Source organism: Trachypithecus francoisi, unplaced genomic scaffold (genome assembly GCF_009764315.1).
Source record: "Trachypithecus francoisi isolate TF-2019V2 unplaced genomic scaffold, Tfra_2.0 Lachesis_group6, whole genome shotgun sequence".
NCBI classification, from domain to species: Eukaryota; Metazoa; Chordata; class Mammalia; order Primates; family Cercopithecidae; genus Trachypithecus; species Trachypithecus francoisi.
The window spans coordinates 87,478,035-87,489,272 of record NW_022681471.1 but is presented as its reverse complement, the minus strand read 5'-3'; positions in this window follow the sequence as shown (position 1 = coordinate 87,489,272).

Sequence of the window (11,238 nt, the reverse complement as noted above, 5' to 3'; positions counted from 1 at the left end):
GTAATCCCAGTACTTTGGGAGGCTGAAACGGGCGGATCACGAGGTCAGGAGTTCGAGATCAGCTGGCCAACATGGTGAAATCCCGTCTCTACTGAAAATACAAAAACAAAAACAAAAAACAAACAAACAAAAAAACAGCCGGGTGTAAGTGGCACGCGCCTGTAGTTCCACCTACTCGGGAGGCTGAGGCGGGAAAATCGCTGGAACCCGGGATGTGGAGGTTGCAGAGAGCTGAGACCACACCATTGCACTCCAGCCTCGGTCAAAACAAAACAAAACAAAACAGGATGCTGTGATCTTCAGAGGTTGTAAATCCCAGTCCTTAGAGCAATTTTTGCTCTCTTCGAAAGTAACTGAGCCCTTGCCAGGGGCGGGGGCGCACGCCTGTAATCCCAGCACTTTGGGAGGCGGAGGCAGGCAGATCACAAAGTCAGGAGTTTGAGACCACCCTGGCCAATATGGTGAAACCCTGTCTCTACTAACACAAAATAATAATAATAATAATAATTAGCCGGGTGTGGTGGTAGGCACTTGTAGTCCCAGCTACTTGGGAGGCTGAGGCAGGATAATCACTTGAACCCGGGAGGCGGAGGTTGCAGTGAGCTGAGATCATGCCACTGCACTCCAGCTTGGGCAACAGAGCGAGACTGTCTCAAAAAAAAAAGTAACTGAGCCCTTTATTCACAGAAGGGACTTTTGCAATACACAATAGACTTATCCCAAACAAGTAGTGTCTGAGCCCACTGTTCACAATTTGGTCTTCAGTGTCTTGGCCACTTTACAATAAATGGATTTGACAGATTTTTCATTTCTGAATGCCACATCATTGAAGAATAGGTTTGCCCTCAGAGGCTAAATTTCTTATCAATAGAATGAATTTGCCCAACGCAGACCAAATTTGCTAACATACAGAATACAGTACATCCATATTCCTGTTGGGGTAATTCCTATATTTATTTTCCTGTTGATTGTCAGGGATTCCTCACATAGTCTCATTATTAATCCCTTAGGTGTTGGAAATAGCCTCTCCAGCTCTGGCATTTGTGTTATTAACTTTGTAAACAGTAAACTTAGTTGAATAAAGATCCATAATTTTGATATAATCATTTTTCCCCCCTATGGTCTGTGCTTTTTTTTGAGACAGAGTCTTGCTCTGTCGTTTGGGCTGAAGTGCAGTCTGTGCTTTTTTTTGAGACGGAGTCTCACTCTGTCGTTCAGGCTGGAGTGCAGTGACGCAATCACAGCTCACTGCAACCTCTGCCTCCCAGGTTCAAGTGATTCTCCTGCCTTAGCCTCCTAATTAGCTGGGATTACAGGTGTGCACCACTATGCCCAGCTAATTTTTGCATTTTTAGTAGAGACAAGGTTTCACCATGTTGGTCAGGCTGGTCTCAAACTCCTGACTTCATGATCCACCTGCCTCGGCCTCCCAAAGTGCTGGGATTAGAGGTGTGAGCTGCCACGCCCGGCCTGGTCTGTGCTTTTAAAGAAATAATTCTCTTCCCCAGGTCACAAGATGTTCCCCTACAGTTTCTTTTTTCTTTCTTTCTTTCTTTTTTTTTTTTGAGTCGGAGTCTCGCTCTGTCACCCAGGCTAGAGTGCAGTGGCCGGGTCTCAGTTCACTGCAAGCTCTGCCTCCTGGGTTCACGCCATTCTCCTGCCTCAGCCTCCCGAGTGGCTGGGACTACAGGTGCCTGCCACCTTGCCCGGCTAGTTTTTTGTATTTTTTAGTAGAGATGGGGTTTCACCGTGTTAGCCAGGATGGTCTCGATCTCCTGACCTCGTGATCTGCCCGTCTCGGCCTCCCAAAGTGCTGGGATTACAGGCTTGAGCCACCGCACCCGGCCCCCCTTTTTTTTTTTGACAGAGTTTCGCTCTTGTTGCCCAGGCTGGAGTGCAATGGCACTATCTCAGTTCACCGCAACCTCCGCCTCCTGGGTTCAAGCGATTCTCCTGCCTCAGCCTGCTGAGTAGCTAGGATTACAGGCGTGAGCCACCATGCCTGGCGAATTTTTGCATTTTTAGTAGAGACAGGTTTTCGCCATGTTGGCCAGGCTGGTCTTGAACTCCTGGCCTCAAGTGATTCGCCCGCCTCGGCCTCCCAAATTGCTGAGATTATAGGCATGAGCCACCGTGCTTGGCCACATTTAGGTCTTTAATTCATGTGGAGTCCGTCCTTGTATATGGTGTGAGATAGAGCTACAATTTTATTTTTCTCTATGTGATGAGCCAGATGCCCCATCACCATCTATTAAGCAATCTGTCCCATCCCTGTGTGTTTGTTACCACCTCTATCATATATTAAGTTCCATAGATACATGGGTCTGTCTCTGAGGTGGTTTGTTGCTGGTTTTGTTGTTGTTGTTGTTTTTAAGAGATGAGCCTGGGCTGACTCCTGGCCTCAAGCATTCTCCCCAACTCAGCCTCCTGAGTCACTGGGATTACAGGTGAGGACTATTGTACCTGACTTCTGAGTTGTTTTTTTGTTTTGTTTTGTTTTGTTTTTGACAGAGTCTCACTCTGTCGCCAGGCTGGAGTGCAGTGGCGCGATCTTGGCCCACTGCCACCTCCGCCTCCCAGGTTCAAGTGATTTTCCTGCCTCAGCCTCCTGAGTAGCTGGGATTACAGGTGTGCGCAACCACGCCCAGCTAATTTTTGTATTTTTAGTAGGGATGGGGTCTCACCATGTTGACCAGGATGGTCTTGATCTCTTGACCTTGTGATCCGCCCACCTCCGCCTCCCAGAGTGCTGGAATTACAGGCGTGAGCCACCGCGCCTGGCCCTGTGCTGTTTTTTCTCTTGTTTTTTTTTTGAGACGGAGTCTCTCTCTGTTGCCCAGCTGGAGTGCAGTGGCCTGATCTCAGCTCACTGCAAGCTCCGCCTCCCGAGTTCACGCCATGCTCCTGCCTCAGCCTCCTGAGTAGCTGGGACTACAGGCGCCTGCCACCACGCCCGGCTAATTTTTTTGTATTTTTTAGCAGAGATGGGATTTCACCGTGTTAGCCAGGATGGTCTCCATCTCCTGACCTTGTGATCCGCCTACCTCGGCCTCCCAAAGTGCTGGGATTACAGGCGTGAGCCACTGCACCCGGCTTTCTCTTCTAAATAGGTCTACTTCTTAGCTCTTGGACCAATATAGGATTTTTTTTCTTTCTTTTTTTTTTTTTCCTTTTATTACTAACGCCTTTAGTATGTCTTAATATCTAGTGGGCATAACTCTTTCTTTGAAGGCTGTCTTAGCTGTCCATGATTCATTAGTATTCTAAATTCTAATATAAGTGTATTACAGTTCTCGATCTCCTGACGTCGTGATCTGCCTGTCTCGGCCTCCCAAAGTGCTGGGATTACAGGCGTGAGCCACCGTGTCCGGCTGTGTATTACAGTTCTGAAAAAAAGAAGTAATGAGGCCAGGCATGGTGGCTCACGCCTAAATCCCAGCTACTTGGGAGGCTGAGGCAGGAGGATTGCTTGAACCCAGGAGTTGGAGCCTGCCGTGAGCTATGATCATGCCACTGCACGCCAGCCTGGGCAACGAAGTGAGACCCTGTTTCAAAACAACAACAACAAAAAGTAATGGAAGTTTTATTGAGATTGCATTGAATTTTTACATTTTGGGAGAAATAATGTCTTTTTTTTTTTTCTTTTTGAGATGGAGTTTTGCTCATGTTGTCCAGGCTGGAGTGCAATGGCACGATCTCAGCTCACCGCAACCTCTGCCTCCCGGGTTCAAGCAATTCTCCTGCTTCAGCCTCCCGGTAGCTGGAACTACAGGCACCCACCATCATGTCCAGCTAATTTTGTATTTTTAGTAGAGACGGGGTTTCTCTATGTTGGTCAGGCTAGTCTCGAACTCCTGACCTCAGGTGATCCACCCGCCTCGGCCTCCCAAAGTGCTGGGATTACAGGTGTGAGCCACCGTGCCCGGCCAAAATAACATCTTAATAATATTAACTGTGGAGGTTTTAAGATATGGTCACACTCTGATACTGCACTTGTCAGGAGTTGGAGCCTAACTCCCTTCCACTTGCATGTGTGCTGGACTTAGTGACTCAATTGTAAAGCACAGAATGAGGTGGAAGTGATAGTGTGTCATTTCCAAGACCAGGTTGTAAAAGGCACATCTGCTTCCTGCTGTCACGCAGATTGCTCACTCTGTGGGACATTAGCTGGTATGTCATGAGCAGCCCTATGGAGGGATCCAGGTGGCAAGAAAGTAAGGCCTCTTGCCAACAGCCATGTGAGCAAGCCTTCTTAAAGGTGGATCCCAGCCTTCAGATAACTGCAGTCCTGGCCAACATCCTGATTGCAGCCTCATGAGCAGCTCTGAGTCAGAACCACCCAGTTAAGCCACTCTCAGAATCCTGACTCTCCGAAACCATGTGAGATAATAAATGTTTATTGTTTTAAGCCACTAAGTTTTGGGATAATTTGTTAAAAATAACTTACATATTACCAAAATCTTCCCAGCAAAGAGCATGAAATGTCTCTCTTTTATTCAGATCGATTTCTATTGTTAGAGTTTAAATTCTTTAAAATAGAGGTCTTTTGCATGAAATTCATTCCTACTTTTTTTTGTTGGTTGTTGCTGCTATACAGAAATGCTTTTGATTTTTACAGGTTGATGTTGATTTTGTATTGGGAAACCTTGCTGAACTTTTTTTTTTTTTTTTGAGATGGAGTTTTGCTATTGTTGCCCAGGCTGAAGTGCAGTGGCGCGATCTCGGCTCACTGCAAACTCCGCCTGCCAGGTTCCAAGCGATTCTCCTGCCTCAGCCTCCTGAGTAGCTGGGATTACAGGCATGTGCCACCATGCCCAGCTAATTTTTTGTATTTTTAGTAGAGATGGGGTTCATCATGTTGGCCAGGCTGGTCTTGAACTCCTGACCTCAGGTGATCCACCCACCTCAGCCTCCCAAAGTGCAGGGATTATAGGCATGTGCTACTACGACTGGCCGCTGAACTCTCTTATTAGTCCTATTAGTTGTTTTTGTCATTCTGTTGGTTTTTTTTTTTTTTTTTTGAGACGGAGTCTTGCTCTGTCGCCCAGGCTGGAGTGCAGTGGCTGGATCTCAGCTCACTGCAAGCTCCGCCTCCTGGGTTTACGCCATTCTCTTGCCTCAGCCTCCCGAGTAGCTGGGACTACAGGCGCCCGCCACCTCGTCCAGCTAGTTTTACTGTATTTTTTAGTAGAGACGGGGTTTCACCGTGTTGACCAGGATGGTCTCGATCTCCTGACCTCGTGATCTGCCCGTCTTGACCTCCCAAAGTGCTGGGATTACAGGCTTGAGCCACCACGCCCAGCCTTTTTTTTTTTGAGACGCTCTGTCACCCAGGCTGGAGTGCAGTAGTGCAGTCTCGGCTCACTGCAAGCTTGGCCTCCCGCCATTCTCCTGCCTCAGCCTCCCGAGTAGCTGGGACTACAGGCGCCCGCCACCACACCTGGCTAATTTTTTGTATTTTTAGCAGAGATGGGGTTTCACCATGTTAGTCAGGATGGTCTCGATCTCCTGACCTTGTGATCTGCCCGCCTCGGCCTCCCAAAGTGCTGGGATTACAGGTGTGAGCCACCACGCCCGGCTCTGTTGGTTCTTTAAGGTAGTCACTCCTATCATTTGCAAATGAGTTTTATCAATCCTTCTACAATGTATACCTCATTTCTTTTTCCTTATAGCATTAGCTGGTTTTATATTAAAGAGTAGTATTGAGTGAACATCCTTGCCTTGTTCCTGATCTTAAAGGGAAATGCATTTAAAAATTCTCTATTGGCCAGCTTTGGTGGCTCATGCTTGTAATCCCAGCACTTTGGGAGGCCGAGGCCAGTGAATCACCTGAGGTCAAGAGTTTGAGACCAGCCTGGCCAACATAGTGAAACCTCGCCTCTACTAAAAATACAAAAATTAGCTGGGTGTGGTGGGGGCGCCTGTAATCCCAGCTACTTGGGAGGCTGAGGCAAGAGAATTGCTTGAACCTGGGAGGTGGAGGTTGCAGTGAGCCAAGATCATGCCATTGCACTCCAGCCTGGGCAACAAGAGTGAGATTCCATCTCAAAAAAAAAAATTCCCTATTAAGCATTTTTGCTGTAAGATTTTGCTATGTATGAAGTTAAAGAAGTTTTCTTCTACTTCTTTTTTTTTTTTTTTTTTTTTTTTTTGAGACGGAGTCTTGCTCTGTCGCCCAGGCTGGAGTACAGTGGCCGGATCTCAGCTCACTGCAAGCTCCGCCTCCCAGGCTTACGCCATTCTCCTGCCTCAGCCTCCCAAGTAGCTGGACTACAGGCGCCTGCCACCTCGCCCGGCTAGTTTTTTTTTTTTTGTATTTTTAGTAGAGACGGGGTTTCACCGTGTTAGCCAGGATGGTCTCGATCTCCTGACGTCGTGATCTGCCCGTCTCGGCCTCCCAAAGTGCTGGGATTACAGGCTTGAGCCACCGCGCCCGGCCTTCTTCTACTTCTGTTTGCAAAGAGTTATTTATTTATTTTTTTCCTGTAGAGATGGGGTTTTGCCACGTTGCCCAGGCTGGTCTCAAACTCCTGGGCTCAAGTGATCCACCTGCTTCAGCTTCCCAAACTATAGGGATTACAGGCATGAGCCACCATGCCCAGCACCCTTTTAAATATCATAAACAGGCACTGAACCTTATCAAATCCTTCTCTGATTTGAGATTATCATATAATTTCCTCCTTTATTAATATGGTAAATTGCATCCACTAATTTTTTTTTTTTTTTTTTAAGACGGAGTCTACCTCTGTCACCTAGGCTGGAGTGCAGTGGCACGATCTTGGCTCACTGCAACCTCCGCCTCCTGGGTTCAAGCGATTCTCCTGCCTCAGCCTCCTGAGTAGGTGGGATTACAGGCACCTGCCACTACGCCCAGCTAATTTTTGTATTTTTAGTAGAGACGGGGTTTCACTGTGTTGGCCAGGCTGGTCTCGAACTCCTGACCTCGTAATCCATCCGCCTCAGCCACCCAAAGTGCTGGCATTACAAGTGTGAGCCACCACGCCCAGCCTGCACTCACTAATTTTCTAATTTGGATCAATTGTATTCCCGGATAAACCCTACTTACGATTTAAAACAAAATGCACTATTGAATTCAGGTAGCTAATATTTTATTAGAATTTTTGCATCTATATTCATAAGTCCAGTGGGTCTATAACTTTATTGTTTAGTATTTTCTTTATGTGGTTTTAGAATCAAGACTATTTTAGCCTCATAAAATGAGGTATACAGCTTTTTCTCTTTTCCTATTTTCTGGAACAATTTGTATAAGATGGGAATTACAGTTCCTTGAAAGTTTGATAGAACTACAATCTGTAAAAGCATCTGGGGCTGGGCCTGAGACTCTTTATTACAATAAGATGGGGAATCTTTGATTATCATTTTAATTTTTCCTAAAATTTATTGTTATATTCAAGTTATACTCAAGCTTTCTATTTCTTTTTGCATTCATTTGACCACATTTTAATGTTTCCCGAAATTTTTGCTTTTCATCTGTGTTTTCAAGTGCATTAGCTTACGATTTGTAGCCTTTTTGTATCTATAATTTTCCTTTGTTACGCATTTTGCATTGTGTTGTTTTAAATCAGTCTCGGCAAAGGTCTATCATCATTAATTATTTTCAAAGTACCAGCTTTTTTTTTTTTGAGATGAAGTCTCGCTTGTCACCCAGGCTGGAGTGCAATCTCAGCTCACTACAACCTCTGCCTCCCAGGTTCGAGTGATTCTCCTGCCTCAGCCTCCCAAGTAGCTGGATTACAGGTATGTGCCACCACACCTGGCTAATTTTGTATTTTTGTTTCTCCATGTTGGTCAGGCTGGTCTTGAACTCCTGACCTCAGGTGATCTGCCCACCTTGGCCTCCCAAAGTACTGGGATTACAGGCGTGAGCCACCGCACCCAGCTAATTTTTTTGTATTTTTAGTAGAGACGGGGTTTCACCATGTTGGCCAGGCTGGTCTCAAACTCCTGACCTTCAAGTGATCTGCCTGCCTTGGCCTCTGAAAGCACTGGGATTACAGGCCTGAGCCACTGCGCCTGTTTTTTTTTTTTTTTTCTTTTCTTTTCTTTTTTTAGTTTGTTTTTTATTTATTTATTTTTGAGATGGAGTCTTACTCTGTCACCCAGGCTGGCGTGCATTGGCACAATCTTGGCTCACTGCAACCTCCTCCTTCCAGGTTCAAGCAATTCTCCTGTCTCAGCCTCCTGAGTAGCTCGGACTACAGGCATGCACCACCATGCCTGGTTAATTTTTGCATTTCTAGTACAGACGGGGTTTCATATGTTGGCCAGGCTGGTCTCGAACTCCTGGCCCCTAGTGATATGCCTGCCTTGGCCTCCCAAAGTGCTGGGATTACAGGTGTGAGCCATCGCACCTGGCCTATTCTGTTAATCTTTATTGTTACTTAACAATTCTCTATCGTATCTTTTTCCTTCCTTATATTATTTCCTCCACGATTCAATCCTTTGGGTTTGTTCCTCTGCTTTTTTATCAACTGTTTTTCTTTTTGAGAGTCTCCATCTCTGTCACCCAGGCTGAATGCAGTGGCACAATCTCAGCTCACTGCAACCTCCGCCTCTTGGATTCAGGCGCTTCTCCTGACTCAGCCTCCTGAGTAGCTGGTTTTATAGGCACATGACACCATTCTAGGCTAATTTTTGTATTTTTAGTACAGATAGGGTTGCACCATGTTGGCCAGGCTGGTCTTGAACTCCTTGCCTCAAGTGATCTGTCCGCCTAGGCCTCCCAAAGTGCTGGGATTATAGGCAGAAGCCACTGCGCCCAACCTATTTTCGTAGCTATTAGGATAGCTATCTTAGCTTTCTTTGGGCTTTTAGTGTGCTATATCCTTTCATTTTCTTTTCTTTTCTTTTTTTTTGTTTTTGAGACAGTCTTGCTCTGTCGGCCAGGTTGGAGTGCAGTGGCCTGATCTTGGCTCACTGCAAACTCCGCCTCCCAGGTTCACACCATTCTCCTGTCTCAGCCTCCTGAGCAGCTGGGACTACAGGCGTCCGCCACCACATCCGGCTAACTTTTGGTATTTTTAGTAGAGACGGGGTTTCACTGTGTTAGCCAGGATGGTCTCGATCTCCTAACCTCGTGATCTGCCTGCCTCAGCCTCCCAAAGTGTTGGGATTACAGGCATGAGCCACCGTGCCCAGCCCATCCTTTCATTTTCAATATTTCTCAATCTTTGTGTGTGTGTATGCTGTCGGACTAATTCAGTGAGGGTCTCTGTGTTTCAAATATTTTTATAATTACTACTGGGACATCTCATTCCGTATTCTCCATTTACACTTTTTAAAAAAATTTTTATTTTTTTGAGACAGGGTCTTGCTCTCGTCACCCAGGCTGGAGTGCAATGGCACGATCTCAGCTCACTCCAGCTTCAACCTCCTGGGCTCAAGTGATTCTCCCACCTCAGCCTCCCAAGTAGCCAGGGCCATAGGGGTGCACCACCACACCTATATTTTATGTAGAGATGTATTTTATGTAGAGATGGGGTTTTGCCATGTTGCCCAAGCTGGTCTCAAACTCTTGAGCTCAAGTGATGTTCCTGCCTCGGCCTCCCAAAGTGCTGGGATTACATGCATGAGCCACCACGCCGGGCTGTTTTGTTTTTGTCTACCATCATACTCACACCTAACATTTTTGGGGTCCTTTTTATAATCTCTAGTTCCTGTTTTATATTTTAATCTTTTTTTTTGAGACAGCGTCTCGCTCTGTTGCCCAGGCTGGAGCGTGGTGGCGTGATCTCGGCTCACTGCAACCTCCGCCTCCTGGGTTCAAGCAATTCTTCTGCCTCAGCCTCCCAAGTAGCTGGGACTGCAGGCGTCTGCCACCACACCTGGCTAATTTTTTGTATTTTTAGTAGAGACGGGGTTTCATTGTGTTGGCTAGGATGGTGTCATCTGACCTCATGCTCTGCCCACCTCGGCCTCCCAAAGTGCTAGGATTACAGGCGTAAGCCACCACGCCCAGTCCTATATTCTAATAGTTTTTATTTATTATGTTTATTTAAAATTTTTCATCTGTTTCAATACTTCTGCTTCAAATATTATACGTTACCCAGTAGAGCCCGCCTCCAATATAGCCCCTGATGATTCCTGCCTCATGGTATTCATGCCCTGTATATCCCCTTCCCATGTTGTGCTAGGGTTGGTCTATGTGACCAATAAAATACAGTAGAAGTGATGGTCTGTCTTTTCTGTGAGGTTATGATAGACATGGTGGCTTCTGTCTTGGTCACGGTCTCACCTTCTCGTTAGGATGACATGTTGTGAGGAGCCCACGGAGATGCTCAGGTGGTGACAAACTGAAGCCTCTTGCCAATGACCCTGTGAGTGGGCCATGTTGAAATGGGTCTGTCAGCCAAGTGAAACCTTCAGCCGACTGCAGTCCTGGCTGCCAACTTGAGTAAAACGTCAGGAGAGACCGTGAGTCAAACCACCCAGCTAGGCTCTTCCAGATTCCTGACCCTCAGACACTGTGATAGTTTTGTTGTTGTTTTTTTTTTTTTTTTGGAGACGGAGTCTCACTCTGTCGGCCTAGGCTAGAGTGCAGGGTCACAATCTTGGTTCACTGCAACCTCCGCCTCCCGGGCTCAAGCAATTCTCTTGCCTCAGCTTCCCAAGTAGCTGGGACTACAGGTGCGCCACCATGCACAGCTAATTTTTTGTATTTTTAGTAGAGATGGGTTTTTACCATGTTGGCCACGCTGGTCTCAAACTCCTGACCTCAAGTGATCTGCCTGCCTTGCCCTCTCAAAGTGCTGGGATTATAGGCGTGAGCCACCGCACCCACCCCAGAAACTGTGATGTTTTAAGTGGCTAAGTTTGGGGTAATTTATTATCCAGCACTAGAGAATGTCCAGTTTATTTTTCTTTGGTGGAAGTCATACTGCCCTGGTGTCTGGTTATTTTGGCGGTGAACTTATACACCCCTGAAATTATCTGCTCTCCTGGCTGATAGAACATACTGAGGAAAGGCTGAAGGCCCGACTAGAGTCAGCTCAATGACCTGGAGCTCCAGGGGGAAAAGGATGTGTGGGAGAGGAGTCAGAGGCTGAACAGCCACAGGCACCACAGAAGCACAGTTATCCCGCTCACTTGCTCTTTGGACACCTGACAATCTCCCTAGCGTGGGGTTCATCTTTAAACCATCGGGGAAAAACCGCTTTAAGAGGTGGCAGTCTTGGCTGGGTGCGGTGGCTCACGCCTGTAATCCCAGCACTTTGGGAG